Below are 26,704 nucleotides of genomic sequence, written 5' to 3'. Positions count from 1 at the left end.
CCCTCTCCCACTCCCCCTGCTTGTGTTCCTGCTCTCCCTCTCTCTCTGTCAAATAAATAAATAAAATCTTTAAAAAAAAAAAAGAATTAAATTTTCAAAAACTTAAATTTAGTATGTCATCCTTACTTAAAGAACTTAGATAAAAATTCGATATATGTTGATTATATTTGCCATTTAATTAAAAATGTTTTTTTTTTTTTTTAAAGATTTTATTTATTTATTTAACAGAGAATGAGAGAGAGAGTGAGCATGAGAGGGGGGAGGGTCAGAGGGAGAAGCAGACTCCCTGCCGAGCAGGGAGCCCGATGCGGGACTCGATCCCGGGACTCCAGGATCATGACCTGAGCCGAAGGCAGTCGCTTAACCAACTGAGCCACCCAGGTGCCCTAAAAATGTTTTTATTGTGGTAAAATACATATAACAAAATTTATCATCTTAACCATTTTTAAGTGTATCATTCAGTGGTATTAAGTATATTTATATATATATATTTTTAAAGATTTTATTTATTTATCTGACAGAGAGAGACACAGCAAGAGAAGTAACACAAGCAGGGGGAGTGGGAGAGGGAGAAGCAGGCTTCCCGCCAAGCAGAGAGCCCGATGCGGGGCTCGATCCCAGGACCCCGGGATGATGACCTGAGCTGAAGGCAGACGCTTAAGTGACTGAGCCACCCAGGCGCCCCACCATTTTAAATATTTTAGAAGGAAAATATATATTTTTTTGGGAAAATATTTTTAAAACATACGAAAATGTTTAAATATTTTGGTGTTTACTACCTACTTTAATTTTAAAATTTGATGTAGGGGCGCCTGGGTGGCTCAGTCGGTTAAGCATCTGCCTTTGGCTGGGGTCATGATCCCGGGGTCCTGGGATCAAGCTCTGCATCGGGCTCCCTGCTCGGCGGAGAGCCTGCTTCTCCTTCTCCCTCTGCCTGCAGCTCTGCCTACTTGTGCTCTCTATCTCTCTGTCAAATAAATAAATAAAATCTTTAAAAAAATAAATAAAATTTGATGTAAATATACTAGAAATGTGTACACTTTTAATGTCATCACCTCTTGTGAGCTAATAGAAAAAATATATATATATACACATTGGTTTCTGTCCCTGGTTTCTGGCACAGAGCTCCTAAAATCCCTTGTAAGTTTCCAAGTGATAAGAACACTAGGAGCATCTTTTGTTTTATTTTATTTTTATTTTATCTTTTTTGCATTTTTAAAAAAGATTTTATTTATTTATTTAATTGACAGAGAGAGACAGCGATAGAGGGAACACAAGCAGGGGGAGTGGGAGAGGGAGAAGCAGGCTTCCTGCAGAGCAGAGAGCCCGATGTGGGGCTCAATCCCAGGACCCCGGGATCATGACCTGAGCCCAAGGCAGATGCTTAACGACTGAGCCACCCAGGTGCCCTTTTTTTTTTTACATCTTTTGATTTAATATTTGGCCTTAGACTCAGGTTCATGATGCAGAGTTCCTAAGTCCTTTGTAATTTCCTGGGTGACAGCAATGTCTTTTTTTTTTTTTAAGATTTATTTATTTATTTTTAGAGACAGAGGGAGAGAGAGTGAGAGTGAGAGCGAGTACGCATGAGCAGGGTGGGGGGCAGAGGGAGAGAATCTTTCAAGCAGACTCCCCCACAGAGTGAGGAGTCCGGTGAGATGTGGGGCTCGATCCCACAACCCATGAGATTGTGACCTGAACTGAAACCAAGAGTTGGATGCTCAACCGACTGAACCACCCGGGTGCCCCTACAATGTCTTTTGTTTTAATGAGACCGCTGCTGGCGGCTCCTGGATGGGGGCTGGTCACGGGAAAGACCAAACTATGATTTGAAGGTGGCATTTTTAGCCTCACTCCCCATTCTCCAGAGGGAGGAGAGGGGCTAGAAATGGAGTTAGTGATCAATCATGCCTAGGTGAGGAAGCCTCCATAAAAACCCCAAAGTGCAGGGTTCAGAGAGCTGTGTTTCCGGGTTGGTGAACACATGGTGGTACCAGGGTATGTCACAGGATGAGAGGGCATGGAAGCTCCACCCCCTTTCCCACACTTTGCCCTATGCACCTCTTTTTTTTTTTTTTTAAGATTTTATTTATTTATGTATTTGAGGGCGAGAGAAAGACAGTGCAAGCGGGGGGCAGGAGCAGAGGGAGAGGAACAAGCAGACCCCACGCTGAGTGCAGAGCCAGACATGGGGCTTGATCCCACGACCCTGAGATCGTGACCTGAGCTGAAATCAAGAGTCAGACGCTCAACCAACTGAGCCACCCAGGCGCCCCCTATGCACCTCTTCATTTGACATTCGTCTGTATCCTTTGTCATACCCTTTTATAATAAATGGGTAAACAGGAAGTAAACTTTTACTGAGTTCTGTGAGCCACTCTAACAAGTTAATTGAACCCAAGGAGGGGGTCGTAGCAACCTTTGATTTATAGCTGATCTGGCAAGAACAAGTGACAATCTGGACTCGTGACAGGCATCTGAAAGAGGGGTGGGGGGCAGTCTTGTGGGGCTGAGTCCTTAACCTGTGGGATCTGACACTAGTGTCAGATTTAAGTCATTAAATTATAGGACACCCAGCTGGTGTCACAGAGGACTGTTGGTGAGGGAAAGCCCCACACATGGGGTGTCCCAGGTGTTGTGAGTGTGGTAGTCATGTGAGAGTAAGAGAGATACATAGGAGGAGATGGAGTTTTTCCTAACATGTATCTAATGTTAAAATCCTTTAGCTAGGGATGCCTGGGTGGCTCAGCCCTTAAGCGTCTGCCTTCGGCTCAGGTCTTGATCCCAGGGTCCTGGGGTCAAGCCTGGTGTCGGGCTTCCTGCTCAGCGGGGAGCCTGCTTCTCCCTCTCCCTCTTCCTCTGCCTGCCGCTCTGCCTACTTGTGCTCTCTCTCTGTCTCTCTGTTAAGTGAATAAATAAAATCTTAAAAAAAAAAATCCTTAAGCTAATTACTATCAAGAGAACATAAATTATGTAATTTTTTTATTATAGCAGCATAATTTGTGATTTTGTAAAATAAAGGCAATGCTAATAAATTATGTACATCTTTATTTTATTACTTATCCAAACTCAAAGAATACACAGATATGCACAAACATAACTGATTTCAGTAGTCTTTGATATATTTTTTAAGATTTTTTTTTTTCAAAGATTTTATTTATTTATTTGAGAGAGAGAATGAGATAGAGAGAGAGAGCATGAGAGGGATGAGGGTCAGAGGGAGAAGCAGACTCCCTGCTGAGCAGGGAGCCTGATGCGGGACTCGATCCCGGGACTCCAGGATCATGACCTGAGCCGAAGGCAGTCGCTTAATCAACTGAGCCACCCAGGCGCCCTATTTTTTAAGATTTTTAAAAAAGATTTTATTTATTTGAGAGAGCGAGAGAAAGAGAGCATGAGCTGGGGGGCAGAGGGAGAGGGAGAAGCAGACTCCCCACTGAACAGGGAGCCTGACGTGGGGCTCGATCCCAGGACCCTGGGATCATGACCTGAGCCCAAGGCAGATGCTTAACCAGCTGAGCCACCCAGGCACCTCCCCCACCTTTTAAAGATTTTTTAAATTTATTTTTATTTAAAAAATTTTTAGATTTATTTATTTGTGAAAGACAGAGCGTGCAAGAGAGAAGGGCAGAGGGAGAGGGAGAAAGAGAGAATCTCAAGTAGATTCCCTGCTGAGCACAGACCCGATGCAGGGCTTGATCCCATGACCATGACCTGAGCTGAAACCAAGAGTCGTATGCTCAACCAGCAGATCTACCCAGGCACCCCTAAGCTTTTATTTTTAAGTCATCTCTACACCCAACATGGAGCTTGAACTCACAGCCCTGAGATCAAGAGTCACATGCTCTACCGACCGAGCCAGCCAAGCCCCAGTAGTCTTTGATATTTTACTGACTTTCGGTCATATAAAAAAATCATAGCTTTACATATATATTTACCAATTTTGTCATTGTGTGGGTGTTATTAGTCAAGATAGGACAGTAGAACATACTTCATTCAACAGTTTGCTAGTTTGGTGTATTACTTAGTCTTTAGACATATGGTATAGGGGCTTCCCTTTGTACTTTTGTCCTGGACAGTTTGGGGTTGCCAGATTTAGCAAGTAAAAATATAAAAGCAAAGTTAGATTTGAATTTCAAATAAACAGTAATTTTTTAGGATAACCCTGTTCCATGGAGTATATTTGAAATATACTAAAAAACTATGTGTTGTTTATCTGAATTTAAATGTATTGGGTGGTCATCCTCTACTTCATCTGGCAACTCTACCTGAATTCCTCAAATGTAAGGAGGAGACTTACCTACAACCCAGTCTAACCTGCTGTGAATTTTTACTGTAATTCAACTTAATCTGACCTGCTAGTGTTTTTTAAAAAACCTTTATCATTGTGAAGTAAAAAACAAAAAAGTGCCTAAAACTTACATGTGTGCTTGAACAAATGTTTATAAAGCAAACACCCACATCAGCAAAACCTAGATCAAAAAATAGGACATCACTCTCACTCTTGAAGTCCCCAGGTATCCCTTCCAAACATAATTTTCATCTGTCCTCAAGAAATAATCTCTCTCCTGACTTTTATAGTAATCATTTCCTTGCTTTTCCTTTCCTTTTGACTATTTGTGTCTGCATTCTAGAGCAATATGGTTTAGCAAACAAAGGAAAAAGCCAGAGACAGACTCATAAATACAGAGAACAAACTGGTCGTTGCCAGAGAGGAGGAGAGTGGGGGGGATGGGCAAAATAAGTGAAGGGATTACGAGGTACAAACTTCCAGTTATAAAATAAATATGTCATGGGGATGAAAAGTACAGGATAGGGAACACAGTCAATAATGTTGTAATAACGTTGTATGGTGACAGATGGTAACTGTACTTATCATGGAGAGCGTTGTGTAATATATAGAATTGTTGAATCATAATGCTGTACACCTGAAACTAATCTAACATTGTATATCAGCTATACTTCAATAAAAAAAGAGATAAGGGGCACCTGGCTGGCTCAGTTAAGTGTCCAACTTTTTTTTTTTTTTTAAAGAATTTATTCATTTATTTGACAGAGACACAACGAGAGAGGGAACACAAGCAGGGGGAGTGGGAGAGGGAGAAGCAGGCTTCCTGCTGAGCAGGGAGCCCAACGTGGGACTCAATCCCAGGACCCTGGGACCGTGACCTGAGCCGAAGGGAGATGCTTAACCGACTGAGCCACCCAGGGGCCCCAGATTTTTTTTTTTAATGTCAGCTCCACGCCCAATGTGGTGCTTGAACTCATGACCCCAAGATCAAGAGTTGCATGCTCTACCGACTGAGCCAGCCAAGCACCCCCAAAATGGTGTCATTTTTACATACATGTGAGAATATATATTTCCAGCTCCTCTTGCTTCTTTTTTTTTTTTTTTTTTTTAAAGATTTTATTTATTTATTTGAGACAGAGAGAATGAGAGAGAGAGAGCACATGAGAGTGGGGAGGGTCAGAGGCAGAAGCAGGCTCCCTGCCGAGCAGGGAGCCCGATGCGGGACTCGATCCCGGGACTCCAGGATCACGACCTAAGCCGAAGGCAGTCGCTTAACCAACTGAGCCACCCAGGCGCCCTCCTCTTGCTTCTTTACTTAAATTTATTTATTTTTATTTTTTTAAAGATTTTATTCATTTATTTGAGAGAGAATGAGCTAGAGAGAGCATGAGATGGGGGAGGGTCAGAGGGAGAAGCAGACTCCCTGCTGAGCAGGGAGCCCGATGCAGGACTTGATCCTGGGACTCCAGGATCATGACCTGAGCCGAAGGCAGTCGCTTAACCAACTGAGCCACCCAGGCGCCCGCTTCTTTACTTAAATTTAGATATCATAGGTTTTTAGTTTGTGGTTTTTGGAAGCTCCCGGTCCTAGGAGAAGGGGAGTACAAAGTAGCCATCCTCAATTTTCTTGATCTTTTCCTTTTATCTTGCCAGTTTTGTGGCATCCATTGGGTTGTTACATCAGCTCAACTCAGTCTACCTATAATTATGGTGTCTGTGTGCAGGAAACAAGACTTGGAAAGGAGGCAGAAACAGGTCCTGCTGACCTAGACCAATTTTTTCCAAGTGAAATATCTGTAATTAGGCCAGTAATGATACTTTCCTGGAGAAAGAATTGAGTGAATTTAAGAAAAGAGTTTTAAAGTGCAACATGCATGTGTCTGAGGGTGGGGGTGGCATTGAAATGTAAGATAATGTAAGAGTTTCTGTAAGAAACATATTTTTAGTAATATCAGCCCTGTCCTGTGAAGAGAGGGAACTGCTCCAGGGATAAATGGATATAAATAAGTTTTAGGGAGAAACATCGGTGATTAAAAAAAATGTTTGGGTTGGAAAAAGCCTTTTATTTTATTATTATTATTATTTTTTAAAAGATTTTATATATTTATTTGACAGAGAGAGACACAGCGAGAGAGGGAACACAAGTAGGGGGAGAGGGAGAGGGAGAAGCAGGCTTCCCGCCGAGCAGGGAGCCCAATGCGGGGCTCGATCCCAGGACGCTGGGATCATGACCTGAGCCAAAGGCAGACGCTTAACGACTGAGCCACCCAGGAGCCCCCTTATTATTTTTAAAATATTTTATTTATTTATTTTTTTAGAGAGAGCGAGCAGGGGGAGGGGCAGAGGAGAGAGAATCTCAAGCAGGCTCCACACTGAGCGCAGAGCCTGACGTGGGGTTCAATCTCATGACCCTGAGATCATGACCTGAGTTGAAATCAAGTGTTGGACACTCAACCAACTAAGCCACCCAACTAAGCCACCCAACTAAGCCCTGGAAAAAAGCCTTTTAAAACAGGTCCATAACCAGGCTTCTAGGTGGCTCAGTCAGTTAAGCGGCTGCCTTTGGCTCGAGTCATGGTCCCAGGGTCCTGGGATGGAGCCCCGCGTCGGGCTCCCTGCTCAGCGAGATCCTGCTTCTCTCTCTTCCTCTGCCTGCCACTCCCCTTGCTTGTGGCTCTCTGTCTCTCTGTCAAATAAATAAATAAAATCTTAAAAAAAAAAAACAGGTCTGCAACCCAGAAACCACAAAGCAAAAAACTGGTAGTTTTGATAATATAATATAAAAAATGTGTATTTGAATCAAAATACTATAAGTAAAGACAAAAGCTAAACACAGGACCCCCTGCCAAATCTTTGAAATACACATAACAGACTATATGCTGATTTCCTGAATATACAAAGAGCTTGTACTAATCAATGAGAAAAGGACCAGTAATCCAACAGAAAATGGGCAAGGGTCAGGAACAGGTAGTGTTTACAGAAAAAGAAATATAAGTGGCTAATAAGCATGTAATAAGATGCTCAATGTAATTTCTTTTTTTTTTTAAGATTTTATTTATTTATTTGAGAGAGAGAGAGTGAGAAAGAGAGTGCATGAGAGGGGGTAGGGTCAGAGGGAGAAGCTGACTCCCCATTGAGCAGGGAGCCGATGCGGGACTTGATCCCGGGACTCCAGGATCATGACCTGAGCCGAAGGCAGTTGCTTAACCACCTGAGCCACCCAGGCGCCCTCAATGTAATTTCTAATTAAATAAATGCAAATTAAAACAACCATATTAGCCTGTCTAAAGGTCAAAGATAAAAGTTTGATAGAACTACGACATGGTGGAAATAAAAATTCTCATTCTCTATTGGTATATGTGCAAATTGGCAACTCCTTCAAGGAGACAATTCAATACCTAGCGATTTGGCAACATTTAGCACAGTGTAAAAATGCACAAACTCTTTGACTCAGCAATTCTACTTCAAAGAATTTAGCCTACAGATATACTGAAACAAGTGGGTACAGATAAATCTAAAAGAATGTTCATTGTCTCGTGGCTTGTACTGTCCAGTGATATAAATTGGTTAAGTAATTTGCAATACATCTGTACTGTGGTAGAATGATCTCTGTGGTAATCAGTAAAGATGTTCCCAAATGCTCTGCCTCTCTTCTGCCTCCCCACACAGGGATTTATTTATTTATTTATTTATTTATTTGTTTATTTATTTATTTATTTTAGAAAAGAGAGAGAGGGAGAGCGTGGGGGGAGGGGCAGAGGGAGAGGGAAAGAGCGTCTTTTTTTTTTTTTTTAAAGATTTTATTTATTTATTTGACAGAGAGAGAGATAGCGAGAGAGGGAACACAAGCAGGGGGAGTGGGAGAGGGAGAAGCAGGCCTCCCGCAGAGCAGGGAGCCCGATGTGGGACTCGATCCCAGGACCCTGGGATCATGACCTGAGCCGAAGGCAGACGCTTAACGACTGAGCCACCCAGGCGCCCGGGAAAGAGCGTCTTAAGCAGACTCTGCGCTGAGCTCGGAACCTGATGTGGGGCTCCATCTCATGACCCTGAGATCATGACCTGAGCAGAAAAGAGCTGGATGCTTAACCAACTGCACCACCCAGGCACCTCTCCCATCCTCTTTAAACATGGGTGTGGCCACCTGGCTTGTGGCCAATGATATCTGAGCAGAAGTGACATATGTCCCTTCTGGGTGAACACCTTATGTGCTGATAGGTGACATCCCCTTCTTCCTGCCCCTGTAATTGTGGACACAGATGTTGAGGTGGGTCCTGGGTCTCTGAGTGACCGTGATGAGCATGGCTCTCTTAACTATCCGAGTTAGTAGGGGTGGGAAATAAACATTTAAAACCACTGAGGTTGTGAATGCTTTTCATTACCTCAGCTTATTCTAGCCTATCCTGACTAATATGATCTCCAAGATAATTGTTACATGAAAAAAACCTACGTGCAAAAAGAGTGATTTCATTTGTATGCATGTGTATTTATATGCCTAAGAAATTTCTGGAAGGATTCCTGGGAAACTTAATAGGGTTTACAACAAAGGTGTTGAAATTAGGCAGAGATGGGGAAGGCAGTTTCTGTTTTTCACATTATAACATTTCACATTATAGTTGGAGTTTAAAAAAAAACCACCATGACCATGGTAAATTTAAATTTAAAACCAGCCAATGTTTCCACAAAAAGATTCCTGCAAGAACATTCATGGCAGCTTTATTCATAGTAGGCCCAAACTGGAAATAGCCCAGATGTCCATCTATAGGAGGATGGATAAACAAATTGTGGTATATTCATACAATGGAATATGTACTATCCAGCAATGCGAATGAATGAACCATGTTGAATGTTACCCACGTAGAAACTCATACAGATACGACACTAAAAATAAAATAAAATAAAATAAAAGTGGCCACACTCAAAAGAATGTGTAGTTTATTCCATTTATGTAAAGTGTAGAAACTGGCAAAGCTAATTTATGGTGTTACTATTAGTAGTCAGGCTAGTGGTCATGTAAGGGGGTGAGTGGGTTTTGGCTGGAAGTGGGCTACATGCGGGAGTTACTAGGTTAAGGCCAGAAGGATGTGCTCAGTTTGTGGGAATTCATGGAGCTCTCTCTTATCATTTGTACACTTCTCCATATACAGGCTACACTTCAGTAAAAAAGTCAAACCCAAATTTAGTTGATATAAAGAATAAACAAATAGGGGTGCCTGGCCGGCTCAGTCGGTAGAGCAGGTGACTCTTAATCTTGGCGTTGTGAGCTTGAGCCCCATGTTGGGTGTAGAGATGACTTAAAAATAAAATCTTTTTTTTTTTTTCAAGTTAGGAGATTTATTTATTTATTTATTTTTTAAATTCTTATGTTAATCCCCATACATTACATCATTAGTTTTAGATGAAGTGTTCCATGATTCATTGTTTGTGAAAAATAAAATCTTAAAGAAAAATAGAGTGAACAACTAGCAAGAAGGCAGCGCTTGGCAGAGCTGGGATAGGCTGTCCCAGTCCACGGTGCCCTGTTGGCTGCAAACCCTCGAAGGCAGGCCTGGGCACGTGGGTACACTGCAGCCCCGGGAGCTCAGTGTCCTAGTGTGAGCCCCCAGATAAAATCCGAGCAGGAGAGCCTCCCTTCCCCTTCATGACCTCAGCGCCAGCCTCTTAGCCTTGCATTTAAAAACCCTGCATGGACATCTGCTGGAGCCTGATTGGTGATCAGGGCTTCCCAGTGGGGACAGGGCATCCTTGGCAACCAGGGCACGAGTCTTGTCCTATTGCAGGAGAGATGCAGCAACACAGGCCTGAGCAGGAGCTGTTGGCCTCTTTGGCAGCGATGCTTAATTAGCTTCCTGCAGGAGATTTTGTTTTTAATATAAAAAAATGATCTAATTTAAGCAGTTTTATTGAACAGCGAATCAAATGAAAAACAATCTTATTGTTTAATCCATTCCTCTGTGGTGCAGTTCAGGGTTCCCACCAGGTTCAAAACGACTTTAATAAAATACTAAGACATTATTTGCCTTTTTCCCTTGTCATTCTCTCTCAAGTGTACAGTGGAGTTTTCCAAGGACTGTGTATATTTGCTAACACCAAAGATGGAAGGGCAAAGCACTTGGAGAATCCAGCTGTCTTCTATTAAGCCATACATGAGACATTTGCAAAAATGTAAAACAATGCCAATCTTCTGGCTATTTTGTTTGTTTTGCAAAATGCGGGGTTCCCCCCATAAAAGTATATGATTTAAGTTAATATGTAATGGGTTTCTTATTCTCATTTTAAATAAATCAATGAATACATATTTTTAAAAAGTTCTCAGTTTTAATTTTTTTAGAAGATTTTATCCATTTATTTTTGCAAGAGAGAGAAAGTGCGAGCACGAGCGGTGGGGGAGGGGCAAAGGGAGAAGGAGACTCCCCACTGAGCAGGGAGCCCCATGCAGGGCCCCAGTCCCAGGACTCTGGGATCATCACCCGAGCCAAAAGCAGAGGCCCAACCGACGAAGCCACCCAGGCGCCAGTTTTAATTTCTGATACAGTAAATATTGATTGCTATAACCCACATAAACAAAAGCTCCTTGGGGTCCTCAATAATTTTTAAGAGTGTAAAGGGTTTCTGAGACTAAAACATTTGTGAACCACTACTAGCTCTGTAGTTGTTGGGTTTTTTTTTTTAAGATTTTATGTATGTATGTATGTATTTTTTAGAGCGTGTGTGTGAGCAGGAGCAGGGGAGGGGTAGAGGGAGAGGGAGAGAGAGAGAGAGAATCTTTTTTTTAATTTTTTTTATTTATTTTTTTTATTCATGAGAGACAGAGTGAGAGAGAGAAAGGCAGAGGGAGAAGCAGGCTCCCAAGGAGCAGGGAGCCTGATGCGGGACTCGATCCCAGGACCCTGAGATCATGACCTGAGCCGAAGGCAGACGCTTAACCATCTGAGCCACCCAGGCGCCCGAGAGAGAGAATCTTAAGCAGGCTCCCTGCTCAGTGCAGAGCCCAATGTGGGGCTCAATCTCATGACCCTGAGCTCATGACCTGAGCTGAAATCAAGAGTTGGACGCTTAACTGACTGAACCAACCAGGCACCCCAAAGAGTTTACTTTTTAAGTAATCTTTACACCCAACACAGGGCTTGAACTTACAACCCCAGGATCAAGAGTCGCATGCTCTACCAACTTGAGCCAGCCAGATGCCCCACTCTATAGTTTTTTTTTAAGCTTTTGATTTTATAGGGGCACCTGGGTGGCTCAGTTGGTTAAGCATCCGCCTTCGGCTCAGGTCATGATCAAGTCCTGCATCAGACTCCCTGCTCAGCGGGAGTCTGCTTCTCCCTCTGCCCCTCACCCCCGCTGTGCTCTCTCACGCTTTCTCTGTCAAATAAATAAAATCTTTAAAAAAAAAGCTTTTGATTTTGTAACTTTTCAATGTACAGAAAAGTTGCAGAGCTATTACAGAGTTTTCATGCACCCCTCACCAAGCTTCCCCTGATGTTAGCATCTTGCATAATGTACATGGTACATTAGTCAAAATGAAGGAACCAACATTGGTACATTTCATCCCTATACACTTACCAGTGCGTGCCTACTCTCTCTCTTGCTTGTTTCACTTCGTATTATTTTGTATGAACATTTTCATGTTTTTAGATGGTCTGTGTATTAAAATTTTTGCTTAGTTGTCACCCATATTGTCATATATTATATTGTTTTTATATTTCACTATTACCAATAGTCTGCATGCTTTTATTCAGTAGGGTTTTTTGGTGTGTATATGTGTGGGATCTTTGGCTTGCATTCCTCAGAATAAAATTACTGTGCCAAGGACTATGAATACTTTTATAGTTCTTGTTATATATGATAATTGTGTATATTATATTATGTTTTCATTGTTTAAAAAATATTCTTTTACAGAGTTGTATTAGTTGGCTCTTTTGATTAAGAGGTACAGAAATCAAACTGAAACAGTTTAAGCCTCAAGGGAATTTCTTGGTGGGAGGAGAGAAAGGGGAATTGTTATTTAATGGGTACAGAGTTTCAGTTTGGGATGATGGACAAATTCTGGAGGATAGTGGTAATGGCTATACAGTGATATGGGTATACTTAATGCCACTGAATTGTACTCTGAAAAGAATTAAAATGGTAAATTTTGTGTTCTATGTATTTTACAACAATTTTGTAAAAGAGGGGGGAGAATTTCTTGGGTTCAGGCATAGCTGGATCCAGGGGTCCAAGCAATATTATTAGGACTCTGGCCCGCTCACTCCCCTATCTTAGTTCTTTTCTTTGTGCGGGTTTCAATCCCAGGTAGACTCTCTCCACAGGGCAATTGAGATGGTCACCAGGGTCAGTAGATTTATGTCTTTAATCTTCAGAATCCTGGAGAATTTACCATGACTCTCTCTCCCCAGTGTCCATATCACTCCTCAAAAAGGGCTGTGATTGGCCTGCTCGGATTATATGCCCAATCTAGGAGAATTCACCCTCTTTAGGAGAATGAGTTACTCTGGCCACCTGGGTCACCTCCTCATCACAGAACCAGGGGGTTGACAGTTCCATCAAAGTCATGCAGAGTGGGGGAGGGGAAGTTCCCCAAAGAAAGAGATGACCTGACAAAAACAACAGATGTCCACTACATGTGTTCTGGATTTCCTGTGTAACCCAAGCACTACCAAAGAGAGCATTTGAATGTTTCAAAACATTCCTATGTGATTGACATTTTGTTTTTGTTATTAAAAAAACATTAATGCTTTGTGGTTTGACCATCTGGTAGATGGTATTTCTTCCTTTTTGTGAATTCCAAATCTAATAAGTTGAACAAATTCCTAATGTGTGCTAAAATAATGAAAGAATGAGTCTTTGTGATCCAATATAGGATCGTAATTTTTTGCACGTTTGCAGATGGTATGATCTTTGTATGCCTGGAAAGGACTATATTACCTTGTCCCAGCTTAAGTTTCTCCACATGTCTGCTAACCTCATTACTGTTTATGGAGCTGTCTTCTAGCACAGGCCCTGGAATCTAGTGAGCACTCCCTCCCAATTTTTATTAAATGAGTTATTCAGTCATATAATAATTTCCAATTTATACTTTGTTATTTCCTGAAATGGAATGTTGAGTGTTCGATGAAAATAATACTTGTTTTTATTTCTTCTTGCCTTTTTGTCCTTTGTCTTTCCTAAAAACTGAGCCACCCAGGTGCCCTATTTTTTTTATTTTTTAAAGATTTTATTTATTTATTTGAGAGAGAGAGAAAGAGAGAGAGCACAGAGGGAGAGTGAGAGGGAGAAGCAGACTCCCCACTGAGCAGGGAGCCCGATGCAGGACTCGATCCCAGGACCCTGAGATCATGACCTGAGCTGAAGGCAGATGCTTAACTGACTGAGCCACCCAGGTGCCCCTCTTTATTATTGTTTTTTAAAGATTTTATTTTTAGGTAATCTCTACACCCAGTGTGGGGCCCAAACCAAAAAACCCCAAGATCAAGAGTTGCAGGCTCTGGGGCGCCTGGGTGGCTCAGTTGTTGAACTTCTGCCTTTGGCTCAGGTCATGATCCCGGGTCCTGGGATCGAGCCCCGCATCGGGCTCCCTGCTCCGCGGGAAGCCTGCTTCTCCCTCTCCCACTCCCCCTGCTTGTGTTCCCTCTCTCGCTGTCTCTCTCTCTGTCAAAAAATAAATAAAATCTTTTAAAAAAAAAAAGTTGCAGGCTCCACTGACTAAGCCAGCCGGGCACCCCTATATGGGGTACTTTAAACTTTGTGTTTCCTTTTGAATTATATCAGAAGATAACTGATATAACTCATCGTATTCTACTATTTTCAACGTATTAGGCTTTTACACAACTTTCTAGTTCTAGCATTTACTTCTATTAGTAACTGGGATACTTTGAATTCTCACACAGGAATGTTAAAAGCCTAGTTTTGGAAACTTTATTCTCTGTTCTCTGGGCTCCCATCCCCAGTCATGTATGGTTGTTAGATTTTCTTTTCTTTTCTTTTTTAAAGAATTTATTTATTTATCTGACAGAGAGAGAGAGAGAGAGAACACAAGCAGGGGGAGCAGCAGAGGGAGAGAGAAAAGCAGGGTCTCCGCTGAGCAGGGAGCCTGATGCAGGACTTGATCCCAGGACCCTGGGATCATGACCTGAGCTGAAGGCAGACGCTTAACGGACTAGGCCACCCAGGAGCCCTGGTTACTAGATACTGTTATTAAAATTCAGTCTGTACCAATTGTTTCTTAAAATATTTACTGATTCATTTTACTTTACCTTTATCGTCAGACTTGTCCTTTGCTGATGTTAGAGTGTACTAAGCTCATGTTTGCATCTTGCTGTTTCATCCACAAAGAGCTGCGTACCCGTGTCCCATCCCGGTGGGCATTTGTAGCATGACGTTTATGGAAATTTGCTTTGGCATTCTGCTCTCCATCCATGTTGAAGACTGTAATAAGAAGTAGCTGTGTTTAATTCTTTACTGTATTTATTAGAGATTACGGAGAGATGGTTTTGAAGGCTGTTTTATTTTGTTGTTTATTTGACACAGTGAGAGAGAGAGCGAGAGAGCGAGCGCATGCACATAAGCACAAGCACAAGCAGGGGGAGCGGCAGAGGGAGAGGGAGAAGCCAACTTCCTGCTGAGCAAGGAGCCCAATGCAGGGCTCCATCCCAAGACCCCAGGATCATGACCCCAGCCAAAGGCAGATGCTTAACCGACTGAGTCACCCAGGCGCCCCTGTTGTTGTTTTTAAATATTGTAGTGCCTATATGTATGTAGGCCTGGAGGAGAGAATTTTCCTTATTAACAGTGGAATTGATTGCATTTATATCTTTGGGCTGCTGGACAAGTAACCTTATGTCATGAATTTTAGGTATTAACCTTAGCTTCATACTGTTTTTCCTGTTGTGTGTTCCTTTCTGTCTACTTTCTTCTTTGGCTAGAAAAAACTTGGTTAGAAAAATTCATACTGTAGATACCCAATGTATTGTATTTTATTATTGTTATTATTTTTGGTGTTGTATGATACTAGAATCTCTTTTGGAATGAGATACGTTTCCAGTAAAAACAAATGATAATATTCTTATTTATAAATATTCCAGGTCTGCTCAATGACTGTTTTCTGAAAGATTGGCTAAGCACCTACAAATCTGTGGCACATCACCTGGGGACACCCACTGCACTAGAGCTATGTGGGACCATAGTTTTGCTTGATAATCCACTTAAGTGAAATAATACTCTTTAGTCTTTATGAGAATCTTTCATCTGGAGTTCTGTTGTTTCCACAAAAGTCTTAAATCCAAGGAAACCACAGAGAACTCATTTCTGATATGACGTGTATATATATATTAAATATTTTTATATATTAAATAATAAATAAATTAATTAATTAAAGATTTTATTTATTTGAGAGAGAGAGTGTGAGAGAGAGCACAAGAGGGGGAAGGGTCAGAGGGAGAAGCAGACTCTGTGGGGCTCAATCCCCTCCGGGATCATGATCCGAGCTGAAGGCAGATGCTTAACCGACTGAGCCTCCCAGGCACCCTGCATTTCTGATATGATATTTATAAAATGACCTTAGAGATGGCCTTGGAAGAATCTATATGAGGAAGGATTTTCACGTTCAATTTAATGTTCATCTTAATGGTTGAAAAATCACAATGCTTTTCTGCACTGTCATCCAACTTGGTGGCTGATACGAAGTATTATTAGGCGGATTTTTTTGTTGTTGTTAGTTGCTGCAGAAATTGTTAATTTCTGAAAAGCATTCCTGAGTGATACAGAACAGAATTCCTTTGGGGGTTCAACTGTCTTTGTTTAGAAAAGCAAACTGATTGATGGGCCACTGTGACTGTAGAAAGAGAGCAGGGCTGGGGCCACCTGGGAATGAGAGACACAGAGCCAGAGACTCTTTAGCATAAGAAAAGAATGAGAATTTGGGGGATTTGGGGTGTTTGCTGGGGAGAGGAACAAAGGAGAAGGAGATGCCCCCGCAGAGTGGCTGGCGGTGGAGCCGAGCGAGCGGAAGGGTCCCGGGCAGGAAACGGGAGCAGGGTGAGGGGAAGGTGTATGGCTGGGGGGTATCAACCATTCCGTCCTAAAAACTCTCCTCTGTTCTTCCGTGAGGTAGCACCCCATTGCTACCTCCAAATCCTGAGCAAAAGTCTGCACACATTCGCAGCAGCCTTGGCGAGTAGGGTTTTCGGGAGGTTGCCGAAGCGGGGCCCTATTACATATCCGGGTTGACGTGGAATGGAGAGAAAACAAGAGGCGAAAAGTGGGTGGCAGAGAATTCTGAGCAAGCCGGAAATCAGAACCGGAAGTCACTAGGTGAAACGCACGGGTCCCCTGCCCCACCCCACGAGCCGGGATTCCCCCGCAGATACTGGGAGAGGGCGCAGGGTTTCCCACTGCCCTGGAATTCGATACCATTGTATTCGCATTTCAAAGAGCTGCCTTTCTGTGGCTGGTGTCTGCATTAGCAATGCACTCACTGGTCAGCTCTTTCGCGAGGGCTTGGCATTGAATGGCTGAAAAGTTGCTAGTCATTCCTTGCTAGGTGTCAGGAGACAGGAATCTTGTAGCTCCTCGCCTCCTGGTGAGGACTTAAAAGGCAAGTACAGGTTTCTGGGGGGTCATTTTGGAAGCGGTCGAGTTGATTTTCCAAACCTGTAATCTCAGAGTTTTATTACTGCTGCCCGCTGGGTTTTTGGCAGACTTACCGAAAAGATGGCTACTTTTTTTTTTTTTTTTTACTGTCCATTCACTCTGTTTTCAAAGCAAAAGGTTTCTCTTTCCAGCGTGCTTTCACTCAGATAGGGAGAATCTGTACTTTGTTAATATGTTTTAAAAGTCATTAATGAGGACTTAGTAAGCATTTGGAAACTGCAGCTTTCAGGATGAAAGCAGGGATCTGTGGTTATGACATCATGGCAGTTAATTACCCCTTTGCAAAAATCTGCCTGAATGGAGAAGGGGTGGGTGTATCTATGTGGGTATTTAACGTGATGATTAAAATATATTAATGATAGTTTTCACTTCCCTGGCATGGTACATCTTAGGATCTTCTTTAAAAGTGCTTCCACAAGCTTAAATTAGCCCTTATAACTCTACTAGGAAGAAGTAAAACAGCCCCATTTTACAAAAGAGTTAAGTGAAATATAAGGAGAAGGGTCCTGTTTGGGGAAGGATTTTGGTAGAATACAGCTGCCTCCCTAAGCTCAACAAAGAGCTCAGCCTTCCTCCTTTGTTTCCACCAAGAATTGAAATTCACAGGCTTTAAATGAGGAGCACATATTTGATCATACCTTATAGCATGATCACATGCTAGACACTTGAGCCAAAGCAGCACATTTTGGGGTCCATAGGAAATTACTGCTTGTTATAAGCCATCTCCTAAGGTTATCTACACAAACAAACAACAAAGAAGAAAACCCAAACAGTAAATCGAATGGGCCATAAAACTCAGAGGTTTTGATTCTGTTTCCTCCTTCACCGTTTTGATTTTTGGGTTATTTATGGAACTGTTCTAGATCAAAAAAGGAAGGGATGATTGCTAATTATTCCACTTTTTATAGGTTATTTTCATTTTCTTTTTAAAGATTTTATTTATTTGAGATAGAGAGAGCGAGAATGAGAGAGAGAGCAAGTGAGCGAGAGCACGCACAAGCTGGGGGTAGGGGCAGAGGAAGAGGGAGAAGCAGACTCTCCACTGAGCAGAGAAGGATGCTTAACCGACTAAGCCACCCAGGCACCCCTATTTTCATTTTCAAATGAAGGAAATGTACAAAACTTGATAGGAATGCATGGAAGGAAATACAGAGACCCACCACATATATTTAGCTATATATCTGAAAGAGGTCAAATGAGGAGCATACTTTTTAAAAGGTATTATGAACAATTTTCAAACACACACCAAAGTAGAGAGACCTTATGTATTCATCACCAGTTTCTACAGTTATCAACTTTCTGCTATTTTTTTTTTTAAGTAGGCTCCACATTTGGAGCCCAATGTGGGGCCTGAACTCACAGCCCTGAGATCAAGACCTGAGCTGAGATCAAGAGTCGGACGCCCAACTGACTGAGCCAGCCAGGCACCCCAACTTTCTGCTATTTGTTTCTTTTTTTTTTTTAAGATTTTATTTATTTATTTGACAGAGAGAGAGCATGAGCAGGGGGAGGGGCGGAGGGAGAGGGAGAAGCAGACTCCCTGCTAAGTGCAGAGCCCGATGTGGGGCTTGATCCCAGGACTCCGGGACCATGACCTGAGCCGAAAGTAGACATTTAACCAACTGATCCACCCAGGCACCTCAACATGTTTTTTTTTTTTAAGATTTATTTATTTGAGAGAGAGAGTGAGTGAGAGAGAGAGCGCACATGCAGGGTAGAGGGGCAGGGGGAGAGAGAAAGTAGACTCCCTGCTGAGCAGGGAGCCCGATGCCAGGCTCGATCCCAGGACCCTGGCACCATGCATGACCTGAGCCAAAGGCTTAACCCACTGAGCCATCCAGGCGCCCCATGCTATTTCTGTTTCAGTTCTTCCCTGCCACTTGTTTTGTGGGAATATTTTAAAGCAAATCCCAGACATATAATTTCACCATAAATACTTCAATATTTTTTCCTAATACATAAGAACTTTAAAAATAGGACATAATACCATTGTCACACCCAACAGAAAACTAATTCTGTATATTACCTAATAATCAGTCTGTATTTTGTTTCTGATTGTTTCAAAGTTATCCAAAGATTGCATTGTTTAACGTCTTGTTTCTTTTACTTAACAGATCTCCTTTCTTTCCCCTCCTCCCCTATTCCATTAATTTGGAAAAATTGGATTATTTGCCCTGTAGAACTTTCCACAGTCTATATTTAGCTGATTGCATCTTTGGTGTCTTTCAACATATTTCTCCATCCTTCATATTTCTTTAAATAGTAGCTAGATCTGGAGGCTTGATTAGCTCCAGGTTCGTTCTTTTTTAGCTGTGATTACCTCGGTGATAGTGCTGTGTACTTTCTGTTAGGTCACATCAGGAGGCGCCTACTGTCTGCTTGTGCCATTTTCAGGCATGTTAAGGATGATCAGTAGGATTTATGATTTCGCTGCAACATAGTCGTTTCCTCAGTCTATCACTTCTGGATTTATTAGCTGTGATTCTTTTACAAAGAAAAACTTTCCCTCATCAACTAAGTGCATTTGGTTACCTTATATAGTCCATAAATATGGAAAGGCAAAATAAATGCTTGATTCTTTCCCCTTAATTATCATCTTTCAAGATAATGCTTTAGTAATCTCCAAAGTCTACTGATGAAAGTTTTTTAAGTATCATTATAAACCCATGGACCCAAACAAACATTTAGTTTATTTGATGCATTTCAATTCATTACAGTCAGTATTCTTATTGATGCTTGTCCCATCTTTGGCCAGTGGGACCACTTGACTTCCCTTCTACCCAAGTGTCTTCGATGGCTTGTCTTCTGAAATAATAAGACGTTCCAGAATCACATTGTACTTTGCCTGCCCCTGGCCATGGAAGTAACCCTTTCTTCGAGGAGCTCTGGTTTCTTTCACTAGGAAATGAAGAGACACCTACTTTTGATGCACTGTAAAGAGCGATGATTTCAAGAGACTCCACGGAGGTGTATCTTTGGGCAGCGGGCAGCGTTTGTTGAATGAAATGGCAGAAAGGGTCCCCGGGCCAGCTCTTCATGCACAGATGAGCAAACAGGGTATCAGCCACCATCAGAGCTACGTGGCCGAGGCATAAGGGCACGGCACTGGGAGACCATCCCCAGGGTGTGACCTTTGGCAAGTCAGGCCCTCGCCCTGGCACCCCTTCCAGCGGGACATTCTGCGGCTCCAGGTGCGTGACTAACGTTTCCGGCAGCGACGCGCCCTGGGACTTTCCCGGCCCCTGCCTCGCCGGCCTTGCTGCTCCGAGCGGAGCGGCGGGGGCGGCGAGCAGGTTGGGGCTGGGGCTGGGAGCCGCCCGCCAGCCGGGGCTCCGGAGCCTGGGCGCCCTCTGGCGGCCGCACCGGGAGGGGCGGGACTCTGCGGGGGCGGGGCTCCGCGCCCGGCTGCCCCGCCTCCTCGCCCGCGGGGTTGGGTTGGGTTGGGCGGGTGGACGCAGGCAGAAGCTGCGGAGGTTTCGCAAGGACGTGACCTTAAGGGGTAAAAACCACTGTGTGACGCGTGGTTGCTAGCCGGGGCTAGCGAGCTGAACTAGTTCTCCGACGCCCGGGGAGGGGGGAAGGGAGCGACTGGGCCGAAACGTCCAGACCTGTGACTCGCTGCCTGCTGCCCCCTCCATTGCTGTGGTGGCGCGCCCTGCGCCCCGGGGGAGGGTAGGGGCGCCAGTCTGCGCCGGGCCTGCAGTTGGGGCGACGTCACTCCACCGGGGCTCAGTGGAATGAGGGCACAGTTTTCTCTGCCTCTCCCCTCCCCCGCAATTAAGCAACGAGGCCCAAGCTGACCACCGAGCTGGGGGTTTCGATTGGAAGGCTGGAAGTGAAAGGACGGGAATTTGCTAATAGAGAACAAAGGAGTTGGGTATTTTAGCCCCGGAATAGATTCAGTCAAGGTAGTTAGGGGTGCCTGGCAAGAAGTGGAGTGGCTATCTCCTCCTCCTCATGCAGGCAGTGGTAGTGGCCATGGGGATAGGGATCTTGTGTTTCCCTGTCTTGCTAGGGTCCCAGAAAAGCCCAGGGACTGGGAGGCAAGGGGACTGGGTCCTAGCTTTACCTCTACCTGTCACCCTGGGGAGCAGGTCACTTAACCTTTGTGGGCCTCAGTTTTCTGCCTTGAAGAATGGTGGTCTGGACTAGATTATGGAATGTTTCCAGTATTGTAAGGCATGGGAAGTGAGGGTGCCTGTCCTAAGACCACCCAGTAAGTCAGAGAAAAAGACAGGGCCAGGGGTCAAGGCCGTCACCCCAGTCCTCCTTCTATAACTTCCCCACACATTCTCACATGGACTCCATCAGCAAACATTTTCATACCTCTGCCTGTGTGCCAAACAGAGGCTGATCCCTGATGTTTGTGGGACCTGGGGCAAGGGTGTACACAGAGGAGCACAAGCCATATGTCTAAATATTTCAAAGTTACAAATCCAGCTCACCAACCATTAAATATATTCTGTCCTCCTATCTTGACAGATACCTCCGTAACAACCGCCAGGTTCAAGTTTGCAATTCTTTTGTTCCTCAGCATTCTGAGCTGGAACATGGTGGCAGAGAGAGTGGCTCCAGCTCAGGACCTGTGGTGTGGCTTCCTTCTCTTCCCAGCCTGGGTCCATCCCACACCACGAGGGCCCTTTCCCCCACATGTCCTCGTGTGCAAACAGATGCCCCTTAAGAGGCCACTTCTTGAGTACACCCAGTAGTGTCGCAGTCTACCCTCAGGAGGACGGATTAAAGAAAGTAGGTTCTGAGGTCCCGGGGCCCCCGACTCTGCACCCTGGGTCTCCCTCCATCTTGCCCAGTGTCAGGGTGATCTTGGCATTGTGGGAGGGCGACTTGGATCAGGCACAGTCCTGGACCAAACACTATAAACGGCAAGGCCCGTGGGCATAAAAGGGAGGGTGCTAGGAAGGTGCTCGTTTCTTAGAGGAAGTAGCACTTGTGCTAAGCCTGCCAGGAAGGTTGGAATTTCAGCACGTGGGGAAGTGAGGAAAGAAAGGAGCAAAGGGGTGGGGGGGCATCGAGGGTCAGAGTGTCTGTGAACTGTGACCACAGTGCAGAAAGGCTGGAGGTGAAATCTGTATCTTCCCAATAACAGGCAAAGCTTCCCATATCACTGTACCACAGAGCATGGGGCCACCCGCTGTGGAACCCCTGAGAGGCGACCTCACCCATCAGAACAGAAGGAGACCCCATAGCCTATCCCAGGGCAGCTCGGCATTGAGCAAAAATCCCAACACGCCTCCCTGCACCATGCCACCTTGGTAATCAGCACTTCTTTACCAATTGGGAAGGTTAGCTACTCCCGCCTTTCATAAAGAATTCTGCCCCTCGATTTGCTGTAAGCAATGACCCTGGAAAGGAGGTAATTTTTTTTTTTAAGATTTTATTTATTTGAGAGAGTGAGGGGAGGGGCAGAGGGAGAGGGACAAGCAGACTCCCTGCTGAGTGGGGAGCCCGACGTGGAGCTCAATCCCAGGACCCCCAGATCATGACATGAGCTGAAGGCAGATGCTTAACTGACTGAGCCACCCAGGCTCAGAAGTTTTGTTAGGAATCAGTACGTCTCCATCATTTTGCCTGGTAGCCAGAGACTGCTGGAGAATATGAAGTCCCTCATCTCCTCTGGGAGCAGCCCTCTACTGAGGGTGGGTGTTGGTGGATAGATGCCCCGGCTCCCTGCCCTGCAGTTGGGATAGTTCTGAGATATGTGCTCTATATTGTCTGAGTAGATTAGGCTCTGCTTGCCCACAGTGCCAACTTGTCTGTTAACACCATTGATTTCCACTTTCTCTACTCTCCTGCTGGTGCTTCCAGGAATCATCTCCCACATCAAGCACAGTTGACCCTTGAACAACATGGGGGGTTAGGGGCAGCTGGAAAATCCACATGTAACTTTTGACTCCCCCAAAACTTAACTACCATTAGCTTACTGTTGACCAGAAGCCTTCCCGAGAACATAAACAGTCAGCAAACACCTATTTTTTATGTGCCACGCATTCTGTACTGTATTTTTGCCATATAAGCTAGAGAGAAGAAAACGTGGTTAAGAAAATCATAAGGAAAATACATTTCCAGTACTGTAGTGTATTTGTTGGAAACGAATCCTCATGTAAGTGGACCTGCGTGTTTCCAACCCATGTTGAGGGTTGACTGTACTTGTATTTATATCTTTGTTTCAGGATCTGTTTCTGGGGGAACCCGAACCAAACGTGAGGACATGTCCTGTTGCAATTGGGCCTGAGGTTCCTCATCTGTAAATAAAGGCATTGAATGAAGCGATTGCCAGTTCCTTCCAGGGCTCTACTGGGTGTGTGTCTGATTTGCCTCATATGACATGAAACAGGGCACCTTGGGGCGCCTGGTGGGCTCAGTCAGAAGAGCATGCGACTCTTGATCTCGGCGTTGTGAGTTTGAGCCCCACGTTGGGTGTGGGGATTACATAAATTTTAAAAAAAAGGGGGAAACAGGGCACCTTTGCTTTGTTTCACTTGGAGTCAAGCTTCACATGCCCGTGCCCTCTGTCCCCGTGGAATGGTCTTGTCTCCATGTGGGGTGTGTGTGTCTGTGTGTGCAAGCAGGAGGGGTCGGAGGCAGAGAAATAGGAGGAATCTGGTTTAGTATCCAGGTCCCCTCTGAGAGTGCCCAGAGGAGGGGGCCGAATATCTGAACCACAGGAGGAATTTTGACTTTTCCCTTCACTAGGGGCCCCTAGCTGTGTCCCTGCAGGCTGCCCCCCCAGCCCGTGCGGCAGGAATGACAAAGAAACACCAGGGCTTCCCACCCCTCCTCTGCTGATGGAAGCTTTTCCAGAAGGCCACCTACAAAGGCAGACTGTTGCTTCCTGGGCCACTTCTGTCTCACAGGCTTACTTACATACTCCTCCTCCCTTTTCCTGCCCCTTCTTATCGGCTACCAACTGCATTGCAACATTGTTAGCCCGGGTGCTGGTGCGGGTGCAATGGAGTGGCTGGGGGCCAGGCTATCTGGATCTTTGAAGTTTCTCCTCGAGGGCATGCCAGTCAGTGGTACTTCCTGTGGCCACCCCTCCCTCCTTGCTTTTAACCCCTTGGGAACCAAGTTTTTGATCACAAGGCGGCTTGTTCTCCAGCTGGAGTCCGTGGTGCTAGCTGGCCTGATGGTTGGGTCCCTTCCTTTCCCCGCTGAGGGTCTCTGACTGCTCCTGACTTTTCCCCCCCGGGAGAAATGTCTGATTTCCTAGGTAGAGAAGGTCTTCCCCAGGGAGTTCAGCCATATATTGGCTTACAGGGCCCAAGTGCAAGAAAACAAGAATTCTCCAGGCACAGCGGCTACAGACGTCTAGATTCACACCCCGAGCCCCGGTTGTGGGATGGGAACTCCAGGCTTCCGTCCATCAGCGCTGGCACGCCAAGGCCGCCAAGGCCGGGCCAGCCAGGATGTGGCTCTCTCCCCTCAGGTGGCTCTGAGCCCTGGGTCCCTGGCAGGTCAGTCCCAGCAGAGCAGAGGGCTGGACCCTACAGCCAAGCCTGCTGGGGCCAGAAGAATGTGGAGGGGGGGGCACCCGAACTGCCCCCTCCGCTCCCCTAAACCAGGGCTTTCCCGAGCATGGGAATCTGGTGAAAATGCAGATGTTGATTCCAGAGGTCTGGGATGGGGGTGGGAGTGCTGAGATTCCACATTCCTAACCAGTGCCCCCACTGCTGCTCCTGCCGCCCCCTGGTGTCTGGTTCCCAGGAGACACTGCGGGAGCTGTGAGTCCAACTGAGCCCTGATGGGTTTGAGAAACCTCAGCCAGGTTCTGGAAATGGCCTCTGGACCCGCCACCTTAGGTGGTGGCTAGCACAGCCTCAACCCCAAAGGCAGGATTCTAGCCTTACTGTAGTGAAGGACCGTCTCCACAGTCTTGGTTTTGGATCATCTGCCGTCAGCCACTCCAAAGAGAGGAAGTGAGCAGCCTGCATTTTGGGAAAACATCATTATTTCAAGCTGCCCTGTCCCTTCCCCACCTCTCCAGGTTATGTAACGCGTCCTTGTTGAAAATGCTGATAATGCTGTTTGGGTGGCAGGAAGCCAGTTTCTGGCTGCGTATTGCTTGGGGGCTGGGGCTGGGGTCAGGGCAGGAGGTGGGGTCTGCGGGGGGGTTTAAGGAGACAAAGGGGCCAGGCAGATGGAGAGGCCAAGGCCTGGAGATAAAGCCGATTGGTGTGTCAGCAAAATCTGTCCCGGGCTTTGGTGATTCGAAAGGCAGACACATTCTTTCATCTCTGTTAATCCTCATCTGATACAGGATTTTCCTGCCATTAAATCTGGAGAAAGAAAAATAAGCACTCGAACCTGCACAAGCAACTATTTCTCCTCGACTCCTGCTCACCATCTCCCCCACCCCCACTCCCCTTTACTTCTCCGCTGGACCATTTTTTAGCGTCTGTGGCTGCCAGACTTGGGAGATGGATGGGCTTGGGGAGCCGAAGGGCACCTCGGAGGAGAAGCAGGACCAGGCAGACCCCCAGGACAGTAAGCGACATTTGGGGACTATTTATGAGTGCTTCTCTGCAGAGGTCTCCTCTCTGTCCGTTTGCTTGCTGGGTTGTCAGTGAGTCCATCTGCATTGCTCTCAGGGTTTTAGTCTGATGAAGGGTTTCCGAACAGAGCCACGCTGTCAATTTATGGGGGGCTTCTGATGGGCTGTTGTCACTGGTTTCTCTTGAGACCAAGATCGTTGGGGAGAAGTGAGTGTGAAGAATAAGAGGGCAAAGGCAGAGCATTCAGGAGGAAGTGTGGAGGTGTGGGGAGGGGCCTGTGTGTCCCGGTTCTCCAGGGACCCCTCCTGGGCGCTCGGTGACCTGTGCTGTCTCCCCTCAGGTAGGGATTCTACAGCTGGGTGGTTCTAAGCCACCAGGTGCATGAAAGGCCACGGGATGCTGGTCCTGCTGCTGCATGGTGAGTTCCAAGGCCTGTTCCTTCTGACCCCCAGCAGACAGCTGCCAGTGGGGGCAGGGGTTGGGGAGCCCATAGAAGATTCTAGAAGATGCATGGAAACTGCAGGGCTTTTACCCAAGGAGCTTGGTCTTCAAGTGGCTTCCATGAAAGCTGTACATGGACACCAGTTCTGATTAGGTTTCACTGAACTGTGATCCTGGGGAGGGAATGGAGAATGAGATAAAACAGAACAGGTAGTCAGTTTGGTTGGTTGGTTTGTTGAAAAACAGAATTCCTGAGCCAAATATATGAAATAATCTTTTGGCGATTTTCTTATTCTAATTTCAGATATGAATTCATTTTCTTTTTCTTTTAATTTTTAAAAAAAGATTTTATTTATTTATTCAAGAGAGAGAGAGACAGCGAGAGAGGGAACATAAGCAGGGGGAGTGGGAGAGGGAGAAGCAGGCTTCCTGCTGAGCAGGGAGCCTGACGCGGGGCTCAATCCCAGGACCTTGGGACCATGACCTGAGCCGAAGGCAAATACCTAACGACTAAGCCACCCAGGCGCCCCGTCATTTTCTTATTCTAATTTCAGATACGAATTCATTGGTGTAATCACCAAAAACTACAGTGGTCATATTACTTTAAGCTCATTTAGTTAAAAAAAAAAATCCCTTAAACCTTCTTCCTAAAGGGAGGAAGAAAAAAAATGAAAATATCATGTTGGAATTGAGTCATTATGGATGTTGAAACATTCTTCCCCAAGGTTTTCAGTCCTGTTGTTACTTGGGTTTTAATATAACAAGAAGACTCATCACAGAATTTTTTTTCTTTTTTTTTTTTTTTTTTTTT

At 45.0% G+C, this 26,704-nt stretch overlaps 1 long non-coding RNA gene across 1 annotated transcript; it reads left to right on the top strand.

Moving 5' to 3' along the window:
• Window positions 1-20,885: 20,885 nt before the first annotated feature.
• On the top strand, window positions 20,886-23,283 carry LOC145717974 (uncharacterized). The gene is made up of 3 exons (XR_014141496.1): window positions 20,886-21,688; window positions 22,047-22,212; window positions 23,131-23,283. It is a non-coding gene; the product is annotated as an uncharacterized LOC145717974 (long non-coding RNA).
• The last annotated feature ends 3,421 nt before the right edge of the window (window positions 23,284-26,704 follow it).

The sequence above is a fragment of the Leptonychotes weddellii genome, chromosome X (assembly GCF_054177405.1).
Source record: "Leptonychotes weddellii isolate Sample4059 chromosome X, ASM5417740v2, whole genome shotgun sequence".
In the NCBI taxonomy this organism is placed as follows: domain Eukaryota; kingdom Metazoa; phylum Chordata; class Mammalia; order Carnivora; family Phocidae; genus Leptonychotes; species Leptonychotes weddellii.
Note: the sequence above shows the minus strand (reverse complement) of the source record. Positions and strands in the feature narration are given on the sequence as shown.